This window comes from Ascaphus truei, chromosome 1 (genome assembly GCF_040206685.1).
Source record: "Ascaphus truei isolate aAscTru1 chromosome 1, aAscTru1.hap1, whole genome shotgun sequence".
NCBI classification, from domain to species: Eukaryota; Metazoa; Chordata; class Amphibia; order Anura; family Ascaphidae; genus Ascaphus; species Ascaphus truei.
Genome location: NC_134483.1, coordinates 249,973,202 through 249,989,605, shown reverse-complemented (window position 1 = coordinate 249,989,605; position 16,404 = coordinate 249,973,202). Strand labels below are relative to the sequence as shown.

The 16,404-nt window shown below is 51.6% G+C and overlaps 1 protein-coding gene across 6 annotated transcripts in view; it reads right to left on the bottom strand.

The window, feature by feature from the left end:
* Positions 1–16,404, bottom strand: part of SLC25A51 (solute carrier family 25 member 51) — a 52,381-nt gene that overhangs the window by 12,340 nt on the left and 23,637 nt on the right. Inside the window, exon 2 of one of the 6 annotated variants that reach the window (XM_075602899.1) lies at positions 16,081–16,157. The exons of the other annotated variants lie outside the window; for them this stretch is intronic. The gene's annotated coding sequence lies outside the window, so the exon portion shown is untranslated. The remainder of the gene's footprint in view (positions 1–16,080; positions 16,158–16,404) is intronic. 6 annotated transcript variants of the gene reach the window in all.

Here is a 16,404-nt window from a genome sequence, read left to right as displayed (position 1 = left end):
TTGTGTGTGTGTGTGTGTGTGTGTGTGGGAGGGATTGTGTGTGTGTGTGGGGGGGATTGTGTGTGTGTGTGGGGGGGGAATTGTGTGTGTGTGTGTGGGGGGGGGGAATTGTGTGTGTGTGCGCGGGGGGATTGTGTGTGTGTGTGTGTGTGTGTGTGTGTGTGCGGGGGGATTGTGTGTGTGTGTGTGTGTGTGGGGGGGGGATTGTGTGTGTGTGTGTGGGGGGATTGTGTGTGTGTGGGGGGATTGTGTGTGTGTGTGTGTGGGGGGGGGGGGGATTGTGTGTGTGTGGGGGGGGGATTGTGTGTGTGTGTGTGGGGGGGGGATTGTGTGTGTGTGGGGGGGGGATTGTGTGTGTGTGTGTGTGGGGGGGGATTGTGTGTGTGTGGGGGGGGATTGTGTGTGTGTGGGGGGGGGGATTGTGTGTGTGTGGGGGGGGGGATTGTGTGTGTGTCTGGGGGGGGATTGTGTGTGTGTGGGGGGGGATTGTGTGTGTGTGTGTGGGGGGGGGGGATTGTGTGTGTGTGTGGGGGGGGGATTGTGTGTGTGTGTGGGGGGGGATTGTGTGTGTGTGTGTGTGGGGGATTGTGTGTGTGTGTGGGGGGGATTGTGTGTGTGTGTGGGGGGATTGTGTGTGTGTGTGTGTGGGGGGGATTGTGTGTGTGTGGGGGGGGATTGTGTGTGTGTGTGGGGGAGGATTGTGTGTGTGTGGGGGGGGTTGTGTGTGTGTGGGGGGGTTGTGTGTGTGGGGGGGGGATTGTGTGTGTGGGGGGGGATTGTGTGTGTGGGGGGGGATTGTGTGTGTGTGGGGATTGTGTGTGTGTGGGGATTGTGTGTGTGTGTGTGTGGGGATTGTGTGTGTGTGTGTGGGGGGGGGGATTGTGTGTGTGTGTGTGTGGGGGGGGGATTGTGTGTGTGTGTGGGGGATTGTGTGTGTGTGTGTGTGTGTGTGGGAGGGATTGTGTGTGTGTGTGGGGGGGATTGTGTGTGTGTGTGTGGGGGGGAATTGTGTGTGTGTGTGTGGGGGGGGGGGGAATTGTGTGTGTGTGTGTGGGGGGGGGGGAATTGTGTGTGTGTGTGCGGGGGGATTGTGTGTGTGTGTGTGGGGGGGGGATTGTGTGTGGGGGGGGGATTGTGTGTGTGTGTGGGGGGGATTGTGTGTGTGTGGGGGGGGGGGATTGTGTGTGTGTGGGGGGGGATTGTGTGTGTGGGGGGGGGATTGTGTGTGTGGGGGGGGGATTGTGTGTGTGTGTGTGTGTGTGTGTGGGGGGGGATTGTGTGTGTGTGTGTGTGTGTGTGGGGGGGGATTGTGTGTGTGTGTGTGTGGGGGGGGATTGTGTGTGTGTGTGTGGGGGGGGGATTGTGTGTGTGTGGGGGGGATTGTGTGTGTGTGTGTGTGGGGGGGGGGGATTGTGTGTGTGGGGGGGATTGTGTGTGTGGGGGGGGGATTGTGTGTGTGTGTGTGTGTGTGGGGGGGATTGTGTGTGTGTGTGTGTGGGGGGGATTGTGTGTGTGTGGGGGGGGGATTGTGTGTGTGTGTGGGGGGGATTGTGTGTGTGTGTGTGGGGGGGGGGATTGTGTGTGTGTGTGTGGGGGGGGGGATTGTGTGTGTGTGTGTGGGGGGGGGATTGTGTGTGTGTGTGGGGGGGGGGGATTGTGTGTGTGTGTGTGGGGGGGGGGGGATTGTGTGTGTGTGTGGGTGGGGGATTGTGTGTGTGTGTGTGTGTGTGTTTGTGTGTGTGTGTGTGTGTGGGGGGGGGGGGGATTGTGTGTGTGTGTATGGGGGGGGGGGATTGTGTGTGTGTGTGTGGGGGGGGGGGAATTGTGTGTGTGTGTGTGTGGGGGGGGGGGGAATTGTGTGTGTGTGTGTGTGTGGGGGGGGAATTGTGTGTGTGTGGGGGGGATTGTGTGTGTGGGGGGGGGATTGTGTGTGTGTGTGGGAGTGTGTGTGTGTGTGGGGGGGGATTGTGTGTGTGTGTGGGGGGGGGATTGTGTGTGTGTGGGGGGGGGGATTGTGTGTGTGTGTGTGTGGGGGATTGTTTGTGTGTGTGGGGGGGATTGTGTGTGTGTGTGTGGGGGGGGGGGATTGTGTGTGTGTGTGTGTGTGTGTGTGTGTGTGTGTGTGTGTGTGTGGGAGGGATTGTGTGTGTGTGTGGGGGGGATTGTGTGTGTGTGTGGGGGGGGAATTGTGTGTGTGTGTGTGGGGGGGGGGAATTGTGTGTGTGTGTGCGGGGGGATTGTGAGTGTGTGTGTGTGTGTGTGTGGGGGGGGGATTGTGTGTGTGTGTGTGTGTGTGTGTGGGGGGGGATTGTGTGTGTGTGTGTGTGTGTGTGTGGGGGGGGGATTGTGTGTGTGTGTGGGGGGGGATTGTGTGTGTGTGGGGGGGGGATTGTGTGTGTGTGTGTGGGGATTGTGTGTGTGTGGGGGGGGATTGTGTGTGTGTGTGTGGGGGGGATTGTGTGTGTGTGTGGGGGGGGATTGTGTGTGTGTGTGGGGGGGGATTGTGTGTGTGTGTGTGGGGGGGATTGTGTGTGTGTGGGGGGGGGGATTGTGTGTGTGTCTGGGGGGGGATTGTGTGTGTGTGGGGGGGGATTGTGTGTGTGTGTGTGGGGGGGGGGGATTGTGTGTGTGTGTGGGGGGGGGATTGTGTGTGTGTGTGGGGGGGGATTGTGTGTGTGGGGGGGATTGTGTGTGTGTGTGTGGGGAGGATTGTGTGTGTGGGGGGGGATTGTGTGTGTGTGGGGATTGTGTGTGTGTGTGTGTGTGTGTGTGTGGGATTGTGTGTGTGTGTGTGTGGGGGGGGGGATTGTGTGTGTGTGTGTGTGGGGGGGGATTGTGTGTGTGTGTGTGTGGGGGGGGATTGTGTGTGTGTGTGTGTGTGGGAGGGATTGTGTGTGTGTGTGGGGGGGATTGTGTGTGTGTGGGGGGAATTGTGTGTGTGTGTGTGGGGGGGGGGGGAATTGTGTGTGTGTGTGTGGGGGGGGGGGAATTGTGTGTGTGTGTGCGGGGGGATTGTGTGTGTGTGTGTGTGTGTGGGGGGGGGGGATTGTGTGTGTGGGGGGGGATTGTGTGTGTGTGTGTGTGTGTGGGGGGGATTGTGTGTGTGGGGGGGATTGTGTGTGTGGGGGGGGGGATTGTGGTGTGTGTGTGTGTGGGGGGGATTGTGTGTGTGTGTGGGGGGGATTGTGTGTGTGTGGGGGGGGATTGTGTGTGTGTGGGGGGGGGATTGTGTGTGTGTGGGGGGGGGGATTGTGTGTGTGTCTGGGGGGGGGGATTGTGTGTGTGTGGGGGGGATTGTGTGTGTGTGTGGGGGGGGGATTGTGTGTGTGTGTGGGGGGGGATTGTGTGTGTGTGTGTGTGGGGGGGGGTTGTGTGTGTGTGTGGGGGGGATTGTGTGTGTGTGTGGGGGGATTGTGTGTGTGTGTGTGGGGGGGATTGTGTGTGTGTGTGTGGGGGAGGATTGTGTGTGTGTGGGGGGGGTTGTGTGTGTGTGGGGGGGGTTGTGTGTGTGTGGGGGGGGGATTGTGTGTGTGGGGGGGGATTGTGTGTGTGTGGGGATTGTGTGTGTGTGTGTGGGGGGGGGGGGGGGTGTGTGTGGGGGGGGATTGTGTGTGTGTGGGGATTGTGTGTGTGTGTGTGGGGGGGGATTGTGTGTGTGTGTGGGGGGCGGATTGTGTGTGTGTGTGTGTGTGTGTGTGTGTGTGTGGGGGGGGATTGTGTGTGTGTGGGGGGGGATTGTGTGTGTGTGGGGGGATTGTGTGTGTGTGGGGGGGATTGTGTGTGTGTGGGGGGGGGGGGGATTGTGTGTGTGGGGGGGGGATTGTGTGTGTGTGGGGGGGGGGGGATTGTGTGTGTGGGGGGGGGATTGTGTGTGTGGGGGGGGGGGTTGTGTGTGTGTGTGGGGGCGGATTGTGTGTGTGTGTGTGTGTGTGTGTGGGGGGGGATTGTGTGTGTGTGGGGGGGATTGTGTGTGTGTGGGGGGGGGATTGTGTGTGTGGGGGGGGGGGGATTGTGTGTGTGGGGGGGGGATTGTGTGTGTGTGGGGGGGGATTGTGTGTGTGTGGGGGGGGGATTGTGTGTGTGGGGGGGGGGGATTGTGTGTGTGTGTGTGTGTGTGTGGGGGGGGGATTGTGTGTGTGTGTGTGTGTGGGGGGGGGGGATTGTGTGTGTGTGTGTGTGGGGGGGGATTGTGTGTGTGTGTGTGTGGGGGGGATTGTGTGTGTGTGGGGGGGATTGTGTGTGTGTGTGTGTGTGTGTGGGGGGATTGTGTGTGTGGGGGGGATTGTGTGTGTGTGGGGGGGATTGTGTGTGTGTGTGGGGGGGGGGGATTGTGTGTGTGTGGGGGAGGATTGTGTGTGTGTGTGGGGGGGGGGGGATTGTGTGTGTGTGTGTGTGGGGGGATTGTGTGTGTGTGTGTGTGTGGGGGGGATTGTGTGTGTGTGTGGGGGGGGGGATTGTGTGTGTGTGGGGGGTTATGGGTGTGTGGGGGATTGTGTGTGTGTGTGTGGGGGGGGGATTGTGTGTGTGTGTGTGTGGGGGGGGGATTGTGTGTGTGTGGGGGGGGATTGTGTGTGTGTGTGGGGGGGGGATTATGGGTGTGTGGGGGGGGATTGTGTGTGTGTGTGTGGGGGGGGGGGGGATTGTGTGTGTGTGTGTGTGTGGGGGGGGGATTGTGTGTGTGTGGGGGGGGATTGTGTGTGTGTGGGGATTGTGTGTGTGTGTGGGGGGGATTGTGTGTGTGTGTGTGTGTGTGTGTGTGTGTGTGGGGGGGGATTGTGTGTGTGTGTGTGGGGGGGGGATTGTGTGTGTGTGTGTGTGGGGGGATTGTGTGTGTGTGGGGGGGATTGTGTGTGTGTGTGTGTGTGTGTGGGGGGATTGTGTGTGTGGGGGGGGATTGTGTGTGGGGGGGGGGGATTGTGTGTGTGTGGGGGAGGATTGTGTGTGTGTGTGGGGGGGGGGATTGTGTGTGTGTGTGTGTGTGTGGGGGGATTGTGTGTGTGTGTGTGTGTGGGGGGATTGTGTGTGTGTGTGTGGGGGGGGGGGATTGTGTGTGTGGGGGGGGGTTATGGGTGTGTGGGGGGATTGTGTGTGTGTGTGTGGGGGGGGGGATTGTGTGTGTGTGTGTGTGGGGGGGGGATTGTGTGTGTGTGTGTGTGGGGGGGGATTGTGTGTGTGTGTGGGGGGGGATTATGGGTGTGTGGGGGGGGATTGTGTGTGTGGGGGGGGGGGGGATTGTGTGTGTGTGTGTGTGGGGGGGGATTGTGTGTGTGTGTGTGTGTGGGGGGGGATTGTGTGTGTGTGTGTGGGGGGGGGGATTGTGTGTGTGTGTGTGTGTGTGTGTGTGGGGGGGATTGTGTGTGTGTGGGGGGGGATTGTGTGTGTGTGTGTGGGGGGGATTGTGTGTGTGTGTGGGGGGGATGTGTGTGTGGGGGGGGGATTGTGTGTGTGTGGGGGGGATTGTGTGTGTGGGGGGGGGATTGTGTGTGTGTGTGTGTGTGTGTGGGGGGGTGATTGTGTGTGGGGGGGGATTGTGTGTGTGTGTGTGTGGGGGGGGGATTGTGTGTGTGTGTGGGGGGGGATTATGGGTGTGTGGGGGGGATTGTGTGTGTGTGTGTGTGTGTGTGTGTGTGTGTGTGTGGGGGGGGGATTGTGTGTGTGTGTGGGGGGGGGTTTGTGTGTGTGTGTGTGTGTGGGGGGGGGGATTGTGTGTGGGGGGATTGTGTGTGTGTGGGGGGGATTGTGTGTATGTGTGGGGGGGGATTGTGTGTGTGGGGGGGATTGTGTGTGTGTGTGTGGGGGGTATTGTGTGTGTGGGGGGGATTGTGTGTGTGTGTGTGGGGGGGTGATTGTGTGTGTGGGGGGGGATTGTGTGTGTGGAGGGGGGGATTGTGTGTGTGTGGGGGGAAGATTGTGTGTGTGTGTGGGGGGGGGATTGTGTGTGTGTGTGGGGGGGGATTGTGTGTGTGTGTGGGGGGGATTGTGTGTGTGTGGGGAGGATTGTGTGTGTGTGGGGAGGATTGTGTGTGTGTGTGGGGGGGGGATTGTGTGTGTGTGTGGGGGGGGGGATTGTGTGTGTGTGTGGGGGGGATTGAGTGTGTGTGTGGGGGGATTGAGTGTGTGTGTGGGGGGATTGAGTGTGTGGGGGGGGTTGTGTGTGTGGGGGGGGTTGTATGTGTGTGGGGGGTTGTGTGTGGGGGGGGAGGATTGAGTGTGTGTGTGTGGGGGGGAGGATTGAGTGTGTGTGTGGGGGGGGAGGATTGAGTGTGTGTGTGTGGGGGGGATTGAGTGTGTGTGTGGGGGGGGGATTGAGTGTGTGTGGGTGTGGGGGATTGAGTGTGTGTGTGGGGGGGGGGATTGAGTGTATGTGGTGATTGATTGAGAGTGTGTGTTGTAATGCAGTGGTGCGCAAACTGGGGGGGCAATGAGGCGCACGATTATTTAGGGGGCGCAGGCGGCGTGCGGCAAAAACTGGGTGCGCGGGCCGGAAGACGCTGTGCGCAAGGGGCGGCCAAGAATGTGTGCACGGGCGGGCAGCTGAAGATGTGTGCGGGTGGCTGAACAGGATAGTGCAGGTGGCGGCAACGTGATGGTGTGTGAGCGCACGCGCAGGGGCTTCGGAGGTACGGGGAGGAGCACGCTCGAGCACGGTGAAGTCAAACGCCCCTCCTTCGGTGTCTGCCCTCCAATAGCGCTGTGTTCCTGCTCTCCTACGCTGGCAACCTGCTTCGCTGCGATCCTCTGCAAGTGAAAGGGTAGGCTGCCACTATATCACTCATACTATGAATATACAGAAATAATGTAAAAAAACTGTGAAAACACAACATTGAAAACGGGGAAAAATAAATAATAATGTAGGTAGGAGTTTGGATGACAGTGGGGATAGCAAGACAAAAAGCATGGAGGGGAAGGAAGAAAAAAAAAGGGGGGGGGGGAGAGAGGGAAGGGAGGTAGCAAAGAGGTGGATGAAAGCCCCCCCAAAGTATTACCTTTGTGCACGTACGCTCTCCCAAGCTTGGCGCTTGGGGAGACAAACAAAATTGACTTTGAGGTGCGCTCAGCAGCGGTCAATACACACAGACACACACACAAATAGCCCCGATCCACGCTTGCAAAATTATGCAGGGCACCCTGTGCTCATGCTTGGAGAGTTGGTGATGTCACCGCTCTCAGCGGCAGCGTGGACGCAGCCTAATTTTGCAAGCGCGAGCTGCTGAAATATGTAAGTATTTAAACATATTTGGATTTATAGTGCATACCGTTTAATTAAGGTTTTTTTTTTTTTTTTCATGTGATTTTGATTACATCAGGCAGGGGGGGCCCGAGAAATTTTATGGATGAAAAGGGGGGGCTCAGCATAAAAAGTTTGCTCACCCCTGAGCTAGAGAATACAAGACGTGCAAGGAGTTTAGAGGCAAAAGGCAGGAGGGAGACAGGTCGATAGTTAGAAAAACAGGTAAAGTCAAGATTGCTATTTTTGAGTAATGGTATAAAACTGTTGCATATTTGAAGGATGGGGGAAAGGTAACAGAGTAGAGGGAGGAGTTACAAATGTGTGTGAGCGTAGGGATTTTGATAGGAGCAAGATGTTTTTGGAGATGGGAGGGAATAGGGTCAAGAGGTCAAATGGTAGAGGGAGAAGAGGAGATCAGCAGTGACACATCCTCCTCTGAGAGCAGAGAGTCAAGGAAAGCAGGAGGAGATTTAGGCTGGGGCCATGGTAATGCAGATCGTGCGGAGGCATCCGCACGCTGAGCAAACAGACTGCCTTAAGCCAGTGTTCATGTCCATGCGGCGTGTGGGCGCACGTTGCGCAAGAAATCAGTTCAAACTGATTTCTTGTGCGACAGGCCGGTCACATGAGCGGTTACGCCCAATGAGGGCGAACCAGCTCTGCGACGCCCCTGGGAATGCTACCCACGGTCCAGGAAAGAACCCGCTTCATCACAGCCTCTGCGCGGGCGAAGGCACCAAGGCCCGAGCCTTAGGAAGCAGTGTAGGATGGAAGGAAGAAAGAGAGGATGTTCTGACAAAATACCAGTAAAGCAGTGTTTCCTTATCCCATAAGGCAGTCTCAAATTGACATGACTGGTTCTCCACGGGAAGCGATCATAGCATGAAAATAGAAAAAAAAAATATCAAATAAAAAATGCCAACATTTATAAATATTTTCACTATGTGTGTGTACGCACGTGTACCGACTCATGTATTTGACACCAAAAATGGATTCAAAATGACAAGTGAAGCTTGATGTATTCTATTATAGCAAAATATAAAAATAATGATTATCAGATTCATAAAGTATCGTCTCCCTTACCTCTTCCTATTTACCAATAATCCATGTATCACATGCAAGAGAGCCAAAATATTTCAACACAAAATGGTCAGGTTTAGAGGTGGATACATTGCCCACCAGTTAGTAAATAACCATGTAAAGGGGTTATTTATCAAGCTCCATTATGGGTGAACGCTTCCAAATGGGCATTAACTCCCATGCACACCAATGGGAGCGACCACCCGTTCGGGTGCCTTAACGAATCTGGGGTAAGATTTGTGTCAGTGGTGACACTATGGAGATTATTCATTAAACATAGTACTGACGCACAGAAAGTACCATAGAGTTAATTATATTTAAATGATTAACACCCTATTTATCTGAAAGACTGCAGTGCACAGACTCAGTAGTCCTATTTGTTCCCCTATGGGAAGAGCACAACTCAAGACGATCATCTTACTCACCGCTCTAGCATTTTTTTCCTCTCTTTCATATTACTGTATTGACAGGAGACATTCGTCTCTTGCAGAAAAAAGCAAAAATAGAGTATCTGAAATACCAGATAGAAAACTTTTGAGGAGGAAGGGTAACTTTCCCTCTCTTTATATTTCAAATAGGCCTAGCAGAGTAATCGTGTAAATTATTATTTTTTATTCCAAATATTTTTATTGGGTAATTGGATTACAAAACCCACCCATGCACATTTGAACAGAGCAATATACAATAAGATGCTTGCATGTACATAAATGGAGAATTGCAAAATACAATTAATTGCTTTTCAGCACACCATATTGTATCGTAGATCTTGTCGTCTATTCAGAGGTAGGCGTGTCAGTTTCGGTCGGGTGGTTTGGGGTCGTACCCATTAGTGCCATCAAGTTAATGTCCTTATAGAGAGAACAAGGCGAGAAGGTAAACTCAATTTTAGAAGGTACCGACACTAAATTCATAATATTGCTGAGATAGAGACAGAGATTCAAACTGCCACAGAAATGTATTTCTACCAATTTGCCAATTGGAGAATTGTCAAGGAGCTCAAAACCAGGCGGGGTTATAATAAAATAGTATTTCCAATTAAAAACGTTCTATTGTTAATAATCACCAAATATCAAACAAATGATTTGTCAGAGTAAAAGTTTTTACAATACCCAGTGTCCATTTGCTAAAAAATTATAAACACTTATTTGAAAGTTATGTTTGCACAAAAATGGACTTGCCAACCTGGCATTTTTTTTTTAAATTAATTCTTTAGCAGTGAGAGACTACATGAAAAAAATAAATAAAAAAAAACATTTTCACTTTCCAAAGCAGCAAAGCTTGGATAGCTGGCACTATAAAACATTTGTTAGAGGGTATTTCCCCAATACAATAAACCTCATGTGGCAGTGTACACACATTGTAAAAGCACCCCACTGCTTAACTGTGTTATACTAATAAGCCCGAATTCCTACAGATTGAAAGCTCTGTAATACTGCAGGCATAAGATTATAGGGGTCCTTGTTAAAATGGGTAAGAAGCAAAAAAGGTGACACTGTTCATTTGCATGTAATTTCCCAGAATCCCTGGCTGCAGTGGAAGCACTGTATGCTAAGACTGCTGTAGCAAGTGCATGCAGTGTCTGTCATTGCGGGTGCTCATAGTGGGTACGACCGGTGATGTCACGCGGTTGCTGGAAGTCAAAGGTTTTTACTTCTTCAGTGATCGGCGCGTGATGTCAGCGGCACGTGAGCGGTTCAGCCAATGAGGGCGAACCACTCACAGCCACACCTCCGCCACGCCCCCCAGTCGCCCTTGTCTCCTGCACTTCAAGCAGGAATCGCTATTAAAACGGCGACGACTGACGCCACGCTGTCGCATCGTCCCAACTATAAAACACCGCCTAAGAGATCATAGGATAAACTATATACAGAAAAGTAAACCCAGTTATGGTCACTCTTTCCCCTGAAGTGGATGTATTAGGACAGAGTTAAAAACACCTTTATTAATTGCATCATTAAAATATAGATGGTGAGATGGTGTAGACCATGACACTTGGCTAGATCCTTCAAATTCCATGACGAACGTAAGGATTTTGTGAATTAAAAAAGAAAGTTGTTGTTTTTATAAATACTAAACAACCTCTGGTACAGTGACCAATGGCGAAAAATAACTGTCCCCTTAGTATTTATAGGGACTAGAGATGTATAGATCTCCCACCGTAATCCTTTGTATTTTCATTACCCTCGTATTTAAAAGATACAAAGGATGTACTCAATAAATTGGAAGACATCTACATTACGAAAGACACAATATTAGTCAGCCTGGATGTAGAGGGGCTATATACCAGCATACAGCATGATGTTATGATGTAGGACTAACGCCGTGGCATACTTTTAGTACGAGGGGCCAACATTATACCACTCAGTTTTGTTATCCGCCTCCAGGAATTCATACTTAACACAAATTACTTCTGTTTGATAACCACCTGTACCACCAAATTCAGGGAACAGTGATGGGGACTACGTGTGCCCCATCGTATGCAAGCCTATATTTAGGCTGGTGGGAGGAACAGGAGATTTTCACGGAGGAAATGGAAACCTTTACAAAACATGTTGAAATGTGGGTAAGATACTTGGATGACATCCTTATCCTTTGGAATGGCTCACTACATGTACTTAAGAACTTTGTCAAAATTCTGAATACTAATACATACAATTTACGCTTGACATTGGAATATAATACGGACCAAATTAATTTTTTGGACCTTACTATATCACGAGCCGAGGATGGACACCTGAGCACAACAATATATAGGAAACCAACTGCTACCAATAGCATACTCAGGGCAGATAGTCACCATCCCAAAACGCAAATCTTGGCTACATCAACAGGCCGATTTTTACGTTTAAAAAGAAACTGCAGTGATATGGAGGAATTTGAGAAACAGGCAATCATCATGAGAGCAAGATTTGTGGAGAGGGGTTATTCCAATTAAAGCATAACAAAAGCTTATAAAAGGAGCGAAATTTCTACCCCGCCAGGAACTGCTCAAAGATAAAAAACGAGATACAAACGGCAAAAAGATTGTGAGGTTTATTGGTACGTAAAATAAACAGTGGGGATTGGTACAAAACATCTTAAGGAAACACTGGAACATCCTCCAATCTGATGAAGATCAAAGTGTTGCATCTCTATCCATCGGTAACAAGTAGAAGAAGCAGGAATCTCAGCAATATACTTGTACACCGCCATTTCAATCAGCCACAAACACGGTTACCGAAAAAAACACCAGGTTGCAATATAGATGTCAACGCTCTAAAGCCTGTCAACATATCAATGTGACTAAACAATTTACTAACTGGGACAGTACAAAGCATGTTCCAATTAGGAAGTTCATCAGCTGTATCTCAACAGGAGAGAATGTGTATCTAAGGCACCTAATATAATATAACAAAAGGATATAAAAGCCAAGCCTGGAGGCGCATGCGCGGCGGCTAGGGTTATGGATGCCTAAGTGAGAGGCTCCGTCCCAGCTGGCACAAATATTAAATAATAAAAGCACAAAAAAACGACGATCTGCAGTGACACACAGCATTTTAGAAATCGGAACACCTAAGGATGCCAAAGAAAGCGGTTACACGAAAAAGAACCTCCGTGGTAACCGACTACTTTCAAAAGGGGGATCCGACGCAAGTAAGTGGAGGGGAAGACAGCGGGCAAATGGCGGGCTCTGACTCTGAAAGTGACAGGTCCGCGAGCAGACCCGCAAGCAGAGCGGGGACCGCAGACCAGGACTGGGTCACGAGGACTGATATGAAGGCATTTTGCTCAGAAATGAAGACCTTCTTTCAGAAGGAGTTATGGAAGCTTAGGCAGGACATAGACAGCATAGGGGAAAGAACGAACACACTCGAAAATAAAGTGGACGCACATGCTACTTACCTACAAAAAAATGACAAGTCTATAGCCCAACTACACAAACAGATTGCTGACTTGCAGGACCGGCAGGAGGACGCGGAAAACCGGGACAGGCGTAACAGCATACGCCTGCGAGGGGTCCTGGAATCCTGCGGTCTAAACCGCAACAGGGTGACCCCCCGAGGGACATAATCATTAGGCTTCATTACTTTAAAATTAAAGAAAATGTGTGCCAAATTGCACGAGCTGCCAAGACCCTGGAGTTTGAAGGGGTGAGACTGCAGGTCTTCCAGGATCTGGCCCCACAAACTCTGTTAAAAAGGAGAGCCCTCGCAGCTGTCACCAGAGTCCTAAGGGATCATGGAATCCGCTATCGCTGGCTATTCCCCTTCGGCTTAATGGTAATTAAAAATGGAGTGGCCTTTACCCTGAAACACCTGGAAGGAGGCGCAGAATTCCTAAAAAAATTATACTTTCCGGTCTCTCCCCCGAGCGGCAGGTCCCCGCAGAAGCTCCCACTCCGGCGGCTTCCTGGCAGCGTGTGGAGCCGTCAGGGAGCAAGCGCAAAGACTGAGGGTTGCCTCGTTGCTGTCCGTCCCCGTGCTAGGATTTAAAGGAGCCTTCCCCGGCCCAAAACCTTACAGAGAGAGGTAGATGGTGATCCGATCCCCTCTGGTGGCGGGAAGAGCGTGGTGCGGCCATTTTCCTCAATCTGGGGAAGAAGGCTGATACAGAGATCCCCTGGTGGCGGGAACTGGAGCCGCGGCCATCTTGCTCTTAGCAATGGGAGTCCGGCCGGAGAGAGACACCTGGTGGATGACGGCAGCATTTCGGCAGAGGGATAGTCGATTGACAGACTGGTGGAGAGCGCCTCCATGTGGCGAGAGGACGGCTCGGAGCAGCGAACGGATCCGGGGGACTCACTTAACTGAGGGACATGAAGCGGAACAGGAACCAAGGCGACGGAGGAAGAAGAAGCCGGACTGTGACAGGAGGAAGAGCAGCACATCCACCAGCAGCACCACATAAGTTGTTCTCCACAGCGAGGGGGGTGGGAGGGATGGGACGAGAGGGAGAGGCAGAAGGATAAAAGGGGGGAGAGAAAGGAGGATAGGAGGGCAGTTGGAGAGTGTAAGAGGGGGCCAGAGAGAGGAGAGTAGACGTGTGGAGGGGGCGAAGAGTATAGGGGACGGAGGCGGGAGCAGGAGAGCAGGGAGAGGAAAAGAATGAGGGGGGTAAGGAAGAAGATGGGGGGAGAGCAGGGTTCGGAGGGGAACGAAGGGACTGGGGGGGAAGAGGGAGCGAGAGAATAGAGAGGAAGGAGAGCCTATGTAGGGGTTCTGCGGGCCCAAAAAGGGGAGAACACCCTTGCGAACAAGAGAGGGCCCTACCTCTGGAAGGGGGATAGGAGAGGAAGGGAGGATGACAATACCTAGAGAGAGAGCTGGGAAGTAGGATAGATAGGAAGATTAAGCTGGAGGTGTTTCCCTCTCAGGGAGTAATACCATATACTTAACATGTCTCTCCAATCCCTACAGTCGAGAGCTCCTGAGAGGAGGAGTGGGGAATCGGGGCTGTATCGACGAGAGAGATGGTCATCTGAAGGGTTATCGCCGCTGTTCCGGGACCGGAAACCATTCACTCGAGGGTTCCAGAACAATCAGCACCCCCTCTATGGAGTCAAAGAGTCCGGTAGCAAGGGTGGGGAGGGGAGGGGTGCCATGATTAAAAGATATGATCAGGAGAGATGGATGAGGCTACAGTCCGGGACTTATCACATCTCTGTCTCTCAGATATGTTAACACTAGGATACACTTAGCGTAAGGGGGAGTCCCCCACAAGAGATGGCCCGCTGCAAAGGGGAGAGGGGGGCTGCACATCGAATACTCTGTTGGGACACTACGATCTCCACCAGTCATATTGGGGGAAGGCACAAAGAAGGCCGGGGAGGACGAAAAAGACATAACCAGTTTTACTGTTTCACTGTATATAGTTTTTGTAATATACACAAGTCGGTTTGCTATGGCACACAACGTATACCTAAGGGAAAAAATTTGCTTTGATGTATTTTGTGGAAAGTGCCGGTTTCGGGACCACCTGGGCCGGCCGCCTGTGACTCAAGCTGTGCACGAATGGGTCACTCCATCATGCACAGACAAGTCCCTCGGGCACCCAGCCACGGGAAGTGGTTGGGGGTTAGGAAGCCCCTACCGGGCATTCCAGGGCGCAATGTTCGCCTGAGGGCCAAGGGACCACTGCTGACCACGGTCAGCTTCGGCCCCTCAATTGTTTTGTTTCCCCCTACCCTTTCCTTCCTCCCCCTTCCACCCCCTCCCTCTGTGGTGCGGGCGCAAGCCCCGACTGAAGTAGCTGGGCCAGAGGGCTCATGGGCTCTAAGGGCCTACAATATAGATAGCACTTACAGCAATAAAAACAACTCCATTACACTATGTCGTTGACTATGGTCTCCCACAACACTAAAGGTTTAAATAGCCCGGGCAAACGCCGAATAGCAATTAGCGGATTACAAGCGCAAGCGGGCTGATGTAGTGTTTCTCCAGGAGACGCACTTTAGCTGCAAAAGTGCCCCCAAATTTTGGGATAAGAGCTTTAGGCGGTTCTACCTTTCCTCTGCAAGGACGGAAAAGAAAAGAGGAGTGGCGATCCTGCTTCATAACAACGTCCCCTTTATAGAAGAGGTGGTTAAGAGAGATAAAGAGGGTAGGTACCTAGTTATAGTAGGCACTATACAAGCTCAGCCTATAACGCTGGCTACGATATACGCTCCATGTGAGCAAGACCCCTCCTTCATTAAAAAGTTCTTCGATACACTGAGATCAGTTGCCAAAGGTGATATAATTGTGGCGGGTGATTTCAATGTAGCGATCAACCCAGGGATGGACAGGTCAGGCCCCCATAAAGCTATTAAAAAGTCATATATAGATGCCCTTCAGAAAGGTCTTAGGGATAGCCAACTAATAGACATTTGGAGGGAGATGCACCCGATTATACCTTTTTCTCGCACCCCCACTCATCTTATAGCAGAATCAATTACTTCTTTGTCTCTAGCAGACTGGTCCCGCAGATCCCCCATTCAGGGATCCATGATATTTCATGGTCGGATCATGCACCTATAGAGCTACGGTGTACCCAAAAATTTCTGGACAGGCCGGGAGCAAATTGGAAACTTAATGAGGCATTGCTGAAGGTACCAGGGTCCGAACAAATAATTGGTAAGGAAATAGATACATTTTTCCAAATTAATACGGGTAGTGTTCAATCCCACCTAGTATTGTGGGAAGCGCACAAGGCAACCTTGAGGGGGACCCTAATTAAATTTGCAGCTAAAAGAAAAAGCGAAAGAAATGGGAAAATCACTACCCTACAAACAAAGCTTAGAGAACTCCTACTCAAACATAAACGGGATCAGAGTCCGGCCCTACTTAAAGAAATCCAAGACACTAGAGTCGAGCTTAATCTAGTCTTGGCCTCCCACGGTGGGTTGGTCCAAAAGGCTATTCTATGCTAAGTCAAACAAACCAGATACCTTACTGGCCAACAAATTGAGGAATAGACAGCCAAATTATAGTATTCGGGAGTTACGGCTAAAAACAGGAGCCAAAACAGCCAACCCAAAATTGATTGTGGAGGAATTCAGGAGTTTTTATGAGAACCTTTATAATGGGGAAAAAGAGGCACATAATGGTAAATCCAAAAGAGCCATGAAGGATTTCCTGAAGGGCGCACACCTACCAAGATTGAGTGGTTCGGAAAGGGAAGTTTTAGGAGCAGATTTTACTTTAGAGGAACTTACCCAGGTTATTCAGAGCCTCAAACCCTCCAAAGCACCTGGACCTGACAGGTTCTCTAACCTTTATTATAAAAAATACATTGAGCTCCTGGGGCCTCACCTCCTCAGAATGTTCAATGCGGTGCTGGACGGGGCTGCATTCCCGGAACAGATGCTTCAAGCGTCCATCTCAGTAATCTATAAGCATGGGAAAGACCCATTAGATTGTTCAAGCTACAGGCCCATTTCGCTCATCAACACAGATATCAAAATATATGCTAAATTATTGGCAAATAGATTAAGTCACATCCTGCCCAGACTTGTACATCCAGATCAAGTCTGGTTTATTAAGGGTCGACAAGCTGCAGACAACACCCGACGGATCATTGATCTGATAGATATAGCCAATACACGCAAGATCCCAGTTATGATGTTGAGTCTGGAT